Here is a 12,047-nt window from a genome sequence, read left to right as displayed (position 1 = left end):
CTTATTCCGTGTACTGCATGCATTCTAATCTAACACCTTCAGTCCTGTATCAGATTAGATTGATCCCAAAGGAAATTACAATGTCACCATAGCATTACAAGTGCACAGATATACAAATATTAAAAGAGAAGTAAAAACATAGAAAATCTACAGCACAATACAGGCCCTTCGGCCCACAATGCTGTGCCAAACAAGTACTTACTTTAGAAATTACTTTGGGTTACCCATAGCCCTCTATTTTTTGAAGCTCCATGTACCTATCCAGGAGCCTCTTAAAAGATCCTATTGTATCTGCCTCCACCATTGTTGCCGGCAGCCCATTCCATGCACTCACCAATCTCTCTGTGTTAAAAAAAACTTACCCCTGACATCCACTCTGTACCTACTTCCAAGCACCTTAAAACAGTGCCCTCTCATGTTAGTTATTTCAGCCCTAGGAAAAAACCTCTTTACTATCCACATGATCAATGCCTCTCATCGCCTTATAAACCTCTGTCAGGTCACCTCTCATCCTCCATTGCTCCAAGGAGAAAAGGCCAAGTTCACTCAACCTATTCTTGTAAGGCATGCTCCCCAATCCTTGTAAATCTCCTCTGCACCCTTTCAAAGTGTGGTCTGACCAGGGTCCTATACAGCTGTAAAATTACCCCACGGCTCTTGAACTCATTCCCATGGTTGATGAAAGCCAATGCACCGTACGCCTTCTTAACTACTTAGTTACCCTACACAGCAGCTTTGAGTGTCCTATGGACTCGGACCACAAAGGTCCCTCTGATCCTCCAGATTGCCAAGAGTCTCACCATTAATACTGTATTCTCCCATCATATTTGACTTACCAAAATGAACCAGCTCACACTTATGTGGGTTGAACTCCATCTGCCAATTCCCAACCCAGTTTTGCATCCTATTGATGTCCTGCTGTAACCTCTGACAGCCTTCCACACTATCCACAACACCCCCAACCTTTGTGTCATCAGCAAATTTACTAACCCATTCCTCCACTTCCTCATTCAGGTCATTTATAAAAATCACAAAGAGAAGGGTTTCCAGAACAGATCCCTGTGGCACACCACTGGTCACCGACTTCCATGCAGAATATGAGCTGTCTGTAACCACCCTTTGCCTTCTCTGGGCAAGCCAGTTCTGGATCCACAAAGCAAGGTCCCCATGGATCCCATCCATGCCTCCTTACTTTCGCAATAAGCCTTGCATGGGGTATCTTATCAAATGCTTTGCTGAAATCCATATACACTACATCTACTGCTCTGCCTTCGTCAGTGTGTTTAGTCACGTCCTCAAGAAAGTCAATCAAGCTCTTAAGGCATGACCTGCCTTTGACAAAGCCATGCTGACTATTCCTAATCATATTTTGCCTCTCCAAATGTTCATAAATCCTGCCTCTCAGAATCTTCTCCATCAACTTACCAACCACTGAAGTAAGACTCATTGGTCTATAATTTCCTGGGCTATCTCTACTCCCATTCTTGAATAAGGGAACAACATCTGCAACCCTCCAATCCTCTGGAACCTCTCCCATCCCCAACTAAGAAAGAATAAACAAATAAGTTACCTCAAACAGTCTAACAGGACTGGCTGTGGGTTGACTCATTTTAGAGCCTAATTCCAAGGGTAAGAGTGATCTCATATCGTATTCTTTGGAGCAGCGCAGTTGCCTTAGTCTATTACTAGAAGTGCTCCTCTGTTCAGCCAAGGTGGCATGCAGGAAGTGAGAAATATTATCCAGAATTGCCAGAATTTTCTGTAGGGGCCTTTGTTCAACGACAGCCTCCAGTGTGTCCAGTTTGACTCCTATAACAGGCCAGCTCTTCTAATCACTTTATTGAGTGTGTTGGCATCACTCATGTTGATGCCACTGCCCCAGCACACCACCACGTACTGGCGACAACAGATTGGTAGAACATGTGAAAGAGAGGCCTGCATACTCCAAAGGACCTCGGTCTCCTCAGGAAGTAGAGGAGACTCTGACCCTTCTTGTACACAGCCTCTGTGTTGGTGCTCCACTCAAGTCTGTCATCCGGGTACACCCCCAGATATTTGTAGGTGCTCACCATCAATATTAACGGGAGGCTAAGTTTTCCTAAAGTCTATCACCATCTCCTTTGTCTTACTGATGTTGAGCTATAGATGATTCATCTTGCACCATTTGACAAAGTCCTCCACCAGGGCCCTATATTCATCCTCCTGTCTCCCTTATACGCCCAATCGTTGCAGAGACATCAGAGAATTTCTGCGGATGACATGACTCAGTGCTGTATCTAAGGTCCGAGGTATACAGAGTAAACAGGGTATCCATCACCCTTTCTAATTTTGTCCTCTTTTGTACTGCAACTCATCCCATTGACCACAGCTTTGCTCTGTCATCTGCCTGTCCTACCTGACAGTCTCACTACCCACTTTATCTGCTTATAAACCAACAACACGATCCTCAGTTCTATCACTCCAGTTCCCATTCCCCATGCCAAATTAGTTTAAACCAGGTGCTCCTAATCTTTTTTATGACATGGACCAATACCATTAAGCAAGTAGTCTGTGGACCCCCTGGTTGGGAACCCCTGATTTAAACCTGCCTGCAAGGATATTGGTCCCCCTTGGGTTCAGGTGTAACCCACCCCTTACATAGGAAATGGGAGCAAATCCAGAGTATCCCTGTAGTGTTCCGCTCTATGATAAGTATGGCACAGACAGCAATCCATATATTGCTATCCTGGAGGTCCTGCTTTTCAGCTTTCTACGAACCTCCTTAAATTCTCTCTTCAGGGTATCCTTGCTTTTCCTACCTATGTCATTGGAGTCAACACATGCCAAGAATTCTGGCTTCTCACCCTCCCGCTTTAGAAAGTTGTTGTTCCAATCCTGGACATCCCTGTCCTGCTCCTGGGAGGCAGCACATCATCCAGGTGTCTATTATGTCCACAGAATCTCATGTCTACTCTTCTAACACTATTCTGTCACTACTGCAGTCCTCTTCTCCCCCTTCCTTCTGAGCCACAGTGCCAGAGACCTGATTGCTGCGGTCCCCTTTGGTTGGTCATTCCCCTCCTCCCCCCACCCACGCTGAAGTGGTATACTTATTATTGAGAGGAACAGCCATAGGGATACTCTGCATTTGCTGCCCATTTCCTCTTCCTCTCCCAATAGTCACCCAGGTACTTGCCTCCTGTAAGTTGGGGGCTTCCACCTCCCTGTAGTTCCTACTTATCACCTCCACGTTAGTCTTGGTGCAGATGTAGTTATCCAGGAAGCTGAAGGTCTTCCAGAATTCCCACATCTCAGGCAAAGAACACAACATTCCCCCTAGAGCCATCCTCACTGCTCTATCAATGCACTAACAGACAAAGAATGAAGAAGGTGCAAAAAGAAGTAGAACTCACCAGATACTTATCTCACCCACTCCAGTTCTCATTGAAGCCTGATGAGCCAAAGCTCTCCTACTCTAATCCTGGTCCACTCCCGCAATGGCCACTCCATTTCTCCCTGCCTTATTCTTACTTGCCCTTGCTAATGAATTGCAACTACACTGCTGAAAAAAGCGAAAGCTTTTTTTAAATCCCTCGCTCCGAGGCCTGCTTGAGGACACGAGTTGCAGAGGGCTTGATACTGAGCCCATAGGTTGTATTTAATGATCCGTTCAGTATTGTGGTGAGTGAAGATGTTCAAGCTGGTTCAGCAGCCTGATGGTTGAAGGGTAATAACTATTCCTGAACCTGGTGGTATGGGACTTAAGGCTCCAGTACATCCTTTCTGATGGTAGCGGTGAGAAGAGAACCATACCTCGGTGGTGGGCGTTCTTGTTGCTGGATGCTGCTTTTTTGTGGCAGAGCTCTTCGTAGATGTGCTTGATGGTGGGGAGTGCTTTTTCTATGATGTACTGGGCTATGTCTACCACTTTTTGAAAGCTTTTCCATTCTTGGGCACTGGTGCTTCCATATCAGAGTGTGATGCAACCAGTGAGGATACTCTCCACTTTGCATCTATCAGTTATGGATGACACGCTGAATCAAGCAAACTTCTAGGAAAGTAGAGGTGCTGCAGTGCTTTCTTTGAAATGTTATGCTAGTCCCAGGACAGATCCTCTGATATAACAGCCAGGAATATACAATTACTGACCCTCTCTGATCTGCTAATGGGCCCCCGTTTTCTTCCTCTAGTACTCAATAATCAGCTCTTTCTTTTGCTAATGTTGAGTGAGAGGTGGTTGTGATAGCACTCAACCAGATTTTCAGTCTCCCCCTAAATGCTGTAAATTTGTAAATGCCTTCACTGTTTCTGATGAATATCAAGATCTTTTGTTTCTGTCAGAACCTTCCCAGTATTCGACATTAGGCTATGGTCCTCAGGCTCTGAACAGGTGAATGGAGAAGGGGCTGATGGCAGGTGACAAGTGATGCTGAGAACTTGAAGTGTTACATTTTGGTAGGAAGGACGAGAAGAGACAAATTCTAAAATGTCCGCAAGAACAGGGAGGTCTGGGGTACATGGTGCACACTGAACTGTAAGTGACAGGACAGGTTGAGATGGTGGTTAAAGTGCAGGATCCTGAGTTTTATAAGCAAATAAAGGCACAGAGCTTAGGAGCAGGAAGTAGTAATGGGTCCTTCGTACTGGATTGGCCATGACTGTAGCCGCACTAGTTGTGTAGTTGAGCCCACTAGCGGATCTGCTGGTCTGGATTGAGTGCTGTGCAATAATCCAGAGGTGATAAGAGAGCTTAAGGTTAAGGAACCCTTAGGGAACAGTGATCACAATATGATCGAGTTCAATTTGAAATTTGAGAAGGAAAAATGAAATTCCAATGTGTCGGTATTTCAGTGGAATAAAGTAAATTACAATGGCATGAGAGGGGAACTGTCCAAAGTTGACTGGAAAAGGACACTAGCAGGAAGGACAGCAGAGCAGCAATGGCCGGAGTTTCTGCAAAAAATGAGGGAAATACAAGAGAGGTATATTCCAAATAAGAAGAAATTTTTGAATGGAAGAAGGACAGTATCGTGACTGACAAGTGAAGTCAGAGCCAAAGTAAAAACAAAAGAGAGGGCATACAAGGAAGCCAAAGCTAGTAGGAAGATAGAGGATTGGGAAGCTTTTAAAAACTTGCAGAAGGAAACTGAGAAGGTCATTAGGAAGGAAAAGATGAATTATGAAAGGAAGCTGGCAAATAATATCAAAGAAGATATTCCAAGGCGTTTTAAAGTATATAAAGAGTAAAAGAGAGTTGAGGGTAGATATAGGACCAATAGAAAATTACGCTGGAGATGTTGTAATGAGAGATGCAGAGATGGCAGAGGAACTGAATGCGTAGTTTGCATCAGTCTTCACAGTGGAAGACCTCTGCGGTATACCAGACATTCAAGAGTGTCAGAGAAGGGGAGTATGTGCAGTGGAAATTGACTGAGAAGGTGCTCAGGAAGCTTAATGGTCTGAGGGTGGATGAATCTCCTGGACCTGATGTTCTGAAGGAAGTAGCTGGAGAGATTGCGGGGGCATTAACAATAATATAACCATATAACAATTACAGCCTGGAAACAGGCCATCTCGGCCCTTCTAGTCCGTGCCGAACTCTTACTCTCACCTAGTCCCACCGACCTGCACTCGGCCCATAACCCTCCATTCCTTTCCTGTCCATATATCTATCCAATTTAATTTTAAACAACTACATCGATCCTGCCTCAACCACTTCTGCTGGAAGTTCGTTCCACACAGCTACCACTCTCTGAGTAAAGAGGTTCCCTCTCATGTTACCCATAAACTTTTGCCCTTTAACTCTCAATTCATGTCCTCTTGTTTGAATCTCCCCGACTCTCAATGGAAAAAGCCTATCCACGTCAACTCTATCAATCCCCCTCATAATTTTAGATACCTCTATCAAGTCTCCCCTCAACCTTCTACGCTCCAAAGAATAAAGACCTAACTTGTTCAACCTTTCTCTGTAACTTAGGAGGTGAAACCCAGGCAACATTTTAGTAAATCTCTGTACTCTCTCAATTTTATTGACATCTTTCTTATAATTCGGTGACCAGAACTGTACACAATACTCCAAATTTGGCCTTACCAATGCCTTATACAATTTCAACATAACGTCCCAACTCCTATACTCAATGCTCTGATTAATAAAGGCCAGCATACCAAAAGCTTTCTTCACCACCCTATCCACATGAGATTCCACCTTCAGGGAATTATGCACCATTATTCTTAGATCCCTCTGTTCTACAGCATTCTTCAATGCCCTACCATTTACCATGTATGTCCTATTTTGATTAGTCCTACCAAAATGTAGCACCTCACATTTTTTAGCATTAAAATCCATCTGCCATCTTTCAGCCCACTTTTCTAACTGGCCTAACTCTCGCCGCAAGCTTTGAAAACTTAACTTCATTATCCACAACTCCATCTATCTTAGTATCATCTGCATACTTACTAATCCAATTTACCACCCCATCATCCAGATCATTAATATATATGACAAACAACATTGGACCCAGTGCAGATCCCTGAGGCACACCACTAGACACCATCCTCCAATCTGACACACAGTTATCCACCACTACTCTCTGGTGTCTCCCATCCAGCCACTGCTGAATCCATTTCACTACTTCGATATTAATGCCGAACGATTGAACCTTCCTAACTAACCTTCCGTGTGGAACCTTGTCAAAGGCCTTACTGAAGTCCATATAGACAACATCCACCGCTTTACCCTCGTCAACTTTCCTAGTAACCTCATCAAAAAATTCAATAAGATTTGTCAAACATGACTTTCCACGCACAAATCCATGTTGACTGTTCCTAATCAGACCCTGTCTATCCAGATAATTATATATACCATCTCTAAGAATACTTTCCATCAATTTACCCACCACTGACGTCAAACTCACAGGCCAATAATTGCTAGGTTTACTCTTAGAACCCTTTTTAAACAATGGAACCACATGAGCAATACGCCAATCCTCCGGCACCATCCCTGTTTCTAATGACATTTGAAATATTTCTGTCAGAGCCCCTGCTATTTCCACACTAACTTCCCTCAAGGTCCTAGGGAATATCTTGTCCGGACCCGGAGACTTATCCACTTTTATATTCCTTGAAAGCGCCAGTACTTCCTCTTCTTTAATCGTCATACTTCCCATAACTACCCTTCTTGTTTCCTTTACCTTACACAATTCAATATCCTTCTCCTTAGTGAATACCGAAGAAAAGAAATTGTTCAAAATCTCCCCCATCTCTATTGGCTCCGCACATAGCCGTCCACTCTGATTCTCTAAGGGACCAATTTTATCCCTCACTATCCTTTCTGCTATTAATATAACTGTAGAAACCCTTTGGATTTATTTTTACCTTACTTGCCAAAGCAGCCTTGTATCTTCTTTTAGCTTTTCTAATTTCTTTCTTAAGATTCTTTTTACATTCTTTATATTCCTCGAGCACCTCATTAACTCCAAGCTGCCTATATTTATTGTAGATTGATTGATTGATTGATTGATTTATTTATTTATTTATGTGTTCTCTTTTTCAGAACCAAGTTTCCTATAAAACCATGGCTCTCTCAAACTTTTAACCTTTCCTTTCAACCTAACAGGAACATAAAGATCCTGTACTTTCAAAATTTCACCTTTAAATGACCTCGACCTCCATTTCTCTATTACTTCCTTCCTATAAAACAATTTGTCCCAATCCACTCCTTCCAAATCCTTTCGCATCTCCTCAAAGTTAGCCTTTCTCCAATCAAAAATCTCAACCCTGGGTCCAGTCCTATCCTTCTCCATAATTATATTGAAACTAATGGTATTGTGATCACTGGACCCGAAGTGCTCCCCGACACATACCTCCGTCACCTGACCTATCTCATTCCCTAACAGGAGATCCAACACTGCCCCTTCTCTAGTTGGTACCTCTATGTATTGCTGCAAAAAACTATCTTGTTCACATTTGACAAACTCCAAACCATCCAGCCCTTTTACAGAATGGGCTTCCCAGTCTATGTGTGGAAAATTAAAATCTCCCACAATCACAACATTGTGCTTACTACAAATATCTGCTATCTCCTTACAAATTTGCTCCTCCAGTTCTCGATCCCCATTAGGTGGTCTATAATACACCCCTATAAGCATCACAACACCTTTCCTATTCCTCAATTCCACCCAAGTAACCTCCCTAGTCGAGTCCTCTAATCTATCCTGCCAGAGCACTGCTGTTATATTTTCTTTGACAAGCAATGCAAACCTGCCTCTCTTGCCCCTCCGATTCTATCACGCCTGAAGCAACAAAATCCTGGAATATTTAGTTGTCAATCACACCCCTCCTGTAACCACGTTTTACTAATAGCTACAACATCATATTTCCAGGTATCAATCCATCCTCTAAGCTCATCACCTTTCTTACAATGCTCCTAGCATTAAAATAGATGCATTTAAGAAACTCTCCACCTCTTACTCTCTCTTTATCCTTGATGGAGCAAACAACTTGGTTATCTTTTTCTTCCTCGTCCCCTACATCTTCGGTCTGAGTGCTCCTGATCTCTGTCCCCAGCCTATCCTCCCTCACACACTGTCTACTAGCTTTCACTATTTGCGAACTAACCTCCTCTCTCCTAGTCTCTTTAATTTGATTCCCACCCCCCCCCCCCAACCATTCTAGTTTAAAGTCACCTCAGTAGCCCTTGCAAATCTCCCTGCCAGGATATTGGTCCCCCTAGGATTCAAGTGTAACCCGTCCTTTTTGTACAGGTCACACCTGCGCCAAAAGAGGTCCCGATGATCCAAAAACTTGAATCCCTGACCCCTGCTCCAATCTCTCAGCCACGCATTTATCCTCCACCTCATTCCATTCCTACTCTCACTGTCGTGTGGCACAGGCAGTAATCCCGAGATTACTACCTTTGCGGTCCTTTTTCTCAACTCCCTTCCTAACTCCCTATATTCTCCTTTCAGGACCTCTCCCCTTTTCCTAACTATGTCATTGGTACCTATATGTACCACGACCTCTGGCTCCTCACCCTCCCACTTCTGGATATCTTGGACGTGATCAGAAACATCCCGGACCCTGGCACCAGGGAGGCAAACTACCATCCGGGTCTCCTGACTGCGTCCACAGAATCACCTATCTGACCCGTAACTATTGAGTCCCCTATTACTACTGATCTTCCAAGAATTGATAGATTCTGGTATTTTACCGGATGACTGGAAAATTGCAAATGTTACTTCGCTATTTGAGAAGGGTGGGAGGCAGCAGAAAGGAAACTATAGACCTGTTAGCTTGACATCAGTGGCTGGGAAGTTATTGGAATTAATGATTAGGGATGATATTACAGTGTACCTGGAGGCACATGACAAGATAGGCCAAGGCCAGCATGTTTCCTGAAAGGAAAATTCTGCCTGACTAACCTATTGCAATTTTTTTGAGGAAATTACAAGCAGGATAGACAAAGGAGATGCAATGGATGTGGTATACTTGGATTTTTAGAAGGCTTTGACAAGGTGCCGCACATGAGGCTGCTTAGCAAGATAAGAGCCCGTGGAATTACAGGGGAGTTACTAGCATGGTGGAGCATTGGCTGATTGGTAGAAAACAGAGAGTGGGAATAAGGCTGGCTGCCAGTTACAAGTGGAGTTCCAGAGGGGTCAGTGTTGGGACCGCTACTTTTTACGGTGTATGTCAGTGATTTGGACTATGGGATTAATGGATTTGTGGCTAAATTTGCCGATGATACAAAGGTAGGTGGAGGAGCGGGTAGTGTTGAAGAAACAGAGAGCCTGAAGAGGAGACTTAAGACAGTTTAGGGGAATGGGCAAAGAAGTGGCAAATAAAATACAATGTTAGAAAGTGTATGGTCATGCACTTTGGTGGAAGAAGTAAATGGGCAGACTTTTATTTAGATGGAAAGAGAATTCAAAATGCAGAGATGCAAAAGGACTTGGGAGTCCTTGTGCAGGATACCCTAAAGGTTAACCTCTAGGTTGAGTCGGTGGTGAAGAAGGTGCATGCAATGTTGACATTCATTTCTAGAGATATAGAATATAAGAGCAGGGATGTGATTTTGAGGCTCTATAAGGCACTTGTGAGATCACACTTGGAGTATTGTGTGTCGTGTGCATTTTTGGGCTCCTTATTTTAGAAAGGATGTTCTGACATTGGAGAAAGTTCAGAGAAGATTCACAAGAATGATTCCAGGAATGAAAGGGTTACCGTATGAGGAACCTCTGGCAGCTCTTGGGCTGTATTCCCTGGAGTTCAGGAGAATGAGGGGTGTCTCATAGAAACATTCCGAATGTTAAAAAGCTTGAACAGATTAGATAAGGCAAAGTTATTTCCCATGGTAGGGGAGTCTAGGAGAAGAGGGCACAACTTCAGGATTGAAGGACGTCCATTTAGAACAGAGATGAGGAGAAATTGCTTTAGTCAGTGGGTGGTGAATCTGTGGAATTTGTTGCTACAAGCAGCTGTGGAGGCCAAGTCATTGGGTGCATTTAAGGCAGAGATAGATATGTTCTTGATTAGCCAGGGCATTAAAGGGTATGGGAAGAAGGTAGGGGAGAGGGGATGACTGGAAGAATTGGATCAATTCATGATTGAACGGCAGAGCAGACTCAGTGGGCTGAATGGCCTACTTTTGCTCCTTTATCTTATGGTCTTATGGTGTCAGTTGTGGAGCCACACTTTAGGTAAAGCATGGTGACTTTGGATAGGGTGGAAAAGGGATTCACAGAAAAGATTCCAAAGTAGAGGGACTTCAGTCATGCAAATAGACAAGGGAAGCTTAAGTTGTTCTCCTTGGACTAGAGGAGGTTGTGAGGGGATTTGATTCAGTGATCTGAAATCAGGGAGATTATCAACATAGTGAGAGCTTGTCCCCACTAGAGGAAATATTATGGATGAGAAAATATGGTATGAGATAATTAGCATTAAGTATCAAAAGTGTCATGTGGAGAGATTTTTACCCCAGACACTGGAATGGACTGCCGGAGACATTGGTGAAGTCAGGTCTAAATAAAAAGTGCAGAAGGAAGTGGAGTATCAATTTAGTTGAGTGAATGGAGTCTGGCGTTTCTGCCAATAGAATGTACTATTTCAAAGAATTGGTGCTTGGCTGCACAAAACTGAAAACATGCCTCCTGCTAGGGAAATCCGGAGGACATGGAAAATAAGCATAGACTTAGTTAAGGAAAAATATTATTTTGTGTGGCTGAAAATCTTTGGAATTCTATTTGCCAGAGAGTTGTAGATACTGAATTACTGAGTATTTCAGGGCTGAGGCTGACATTTTTAGACTACAGGGAAATCGAGAGTCAAAGGGGTTGGTTGGGACAGGAACTTAGGTAAATGCTCAGATCAGCCACAGTCTTACTGAATGAAGAATGTGTGTGGGTAGCTGTGTGTCCTTCTGCACCTGTGTCTATTTTCTTGCACATCTTTACAAATGGTTGTGTCTTTCTCAGTTGCATGCAATACTTTATCTTCTTTCCATCTCAAGTGAGTGGAATGGTTATGTTTGGTCTGGACAGTTTTTCTTTAACCTAGTGATATAAAGTGATAAATAATTAATAGGGCAAAATCACCAAGATGTGGAATCAGAAAGGTGTCACCTTGGTACGTTTGATGCAGTTAATCTGCAGTTGAAAAAAAAGACACAGTATGTCATGTCCCAGCTCAATATTGCACAGGGAGTTTAAAAGGAAAGTTAAATTGTGAAGTAATGAACAAAATGCTAGAAGTACTCAGGAGGACAGGCTGCATCCGTGGGAAGAGAAAAAGTTAACATTTCAGGTCAGAAACCCTTCAACACGAGGGTGTCCTAACAGAGGCATTTTCTCCCCACACTATCCCTGCAGCTTAACAAGCTTATTTTATCTCCTTCCCAGTTCTGACAAAGCATCTCCAACCTGAAATGTTTGTTACTCTTTCCACAGATCTCACCTGATCTGCTGAATATTTCCAACATTTTCATTTTTATTTCATTTTTCTAGCATCTGCAGTTTTTTTTTTCATATTTTCTTTCACATATATGACTCAATTTGAACATTTGACTGCAAGTT

At 43.2% G+C, this 12,047-nt stretch overlaps 1 protein-coding gene across 6 annotated transcripts in view; it reads left to right on the top strand.

Annotated features, from left to right (window-relative positions):
* The window catches only part of LOC134336925 (protein CASP-like), a 621,546-nt gene that overhangs the window by 522,469 nt on the left and 87,030 nt on the right, over nt 1–12,047 (top strand). The window lies entirely within an intron of this gene.

Source organism: Mobula hypostoma, chromosome 23, assembly GCF_963921235.1.
Source record: "Mobula hypostoma chromosome 23, sMobHyp1.1, whole genome shotgun sequence".
In the NCBI taxonomy this organism is placed as follows: domain Eukaryota; kingdom Metazoa; phylum Chordata; class Chondrichthyes; order Myliobatiformes; family Myliobatidae; genus Mobula; species Mobula hypostoma.
This window is presented reverse-complemented; position numbering and strand designations above follow the sequence as displayed.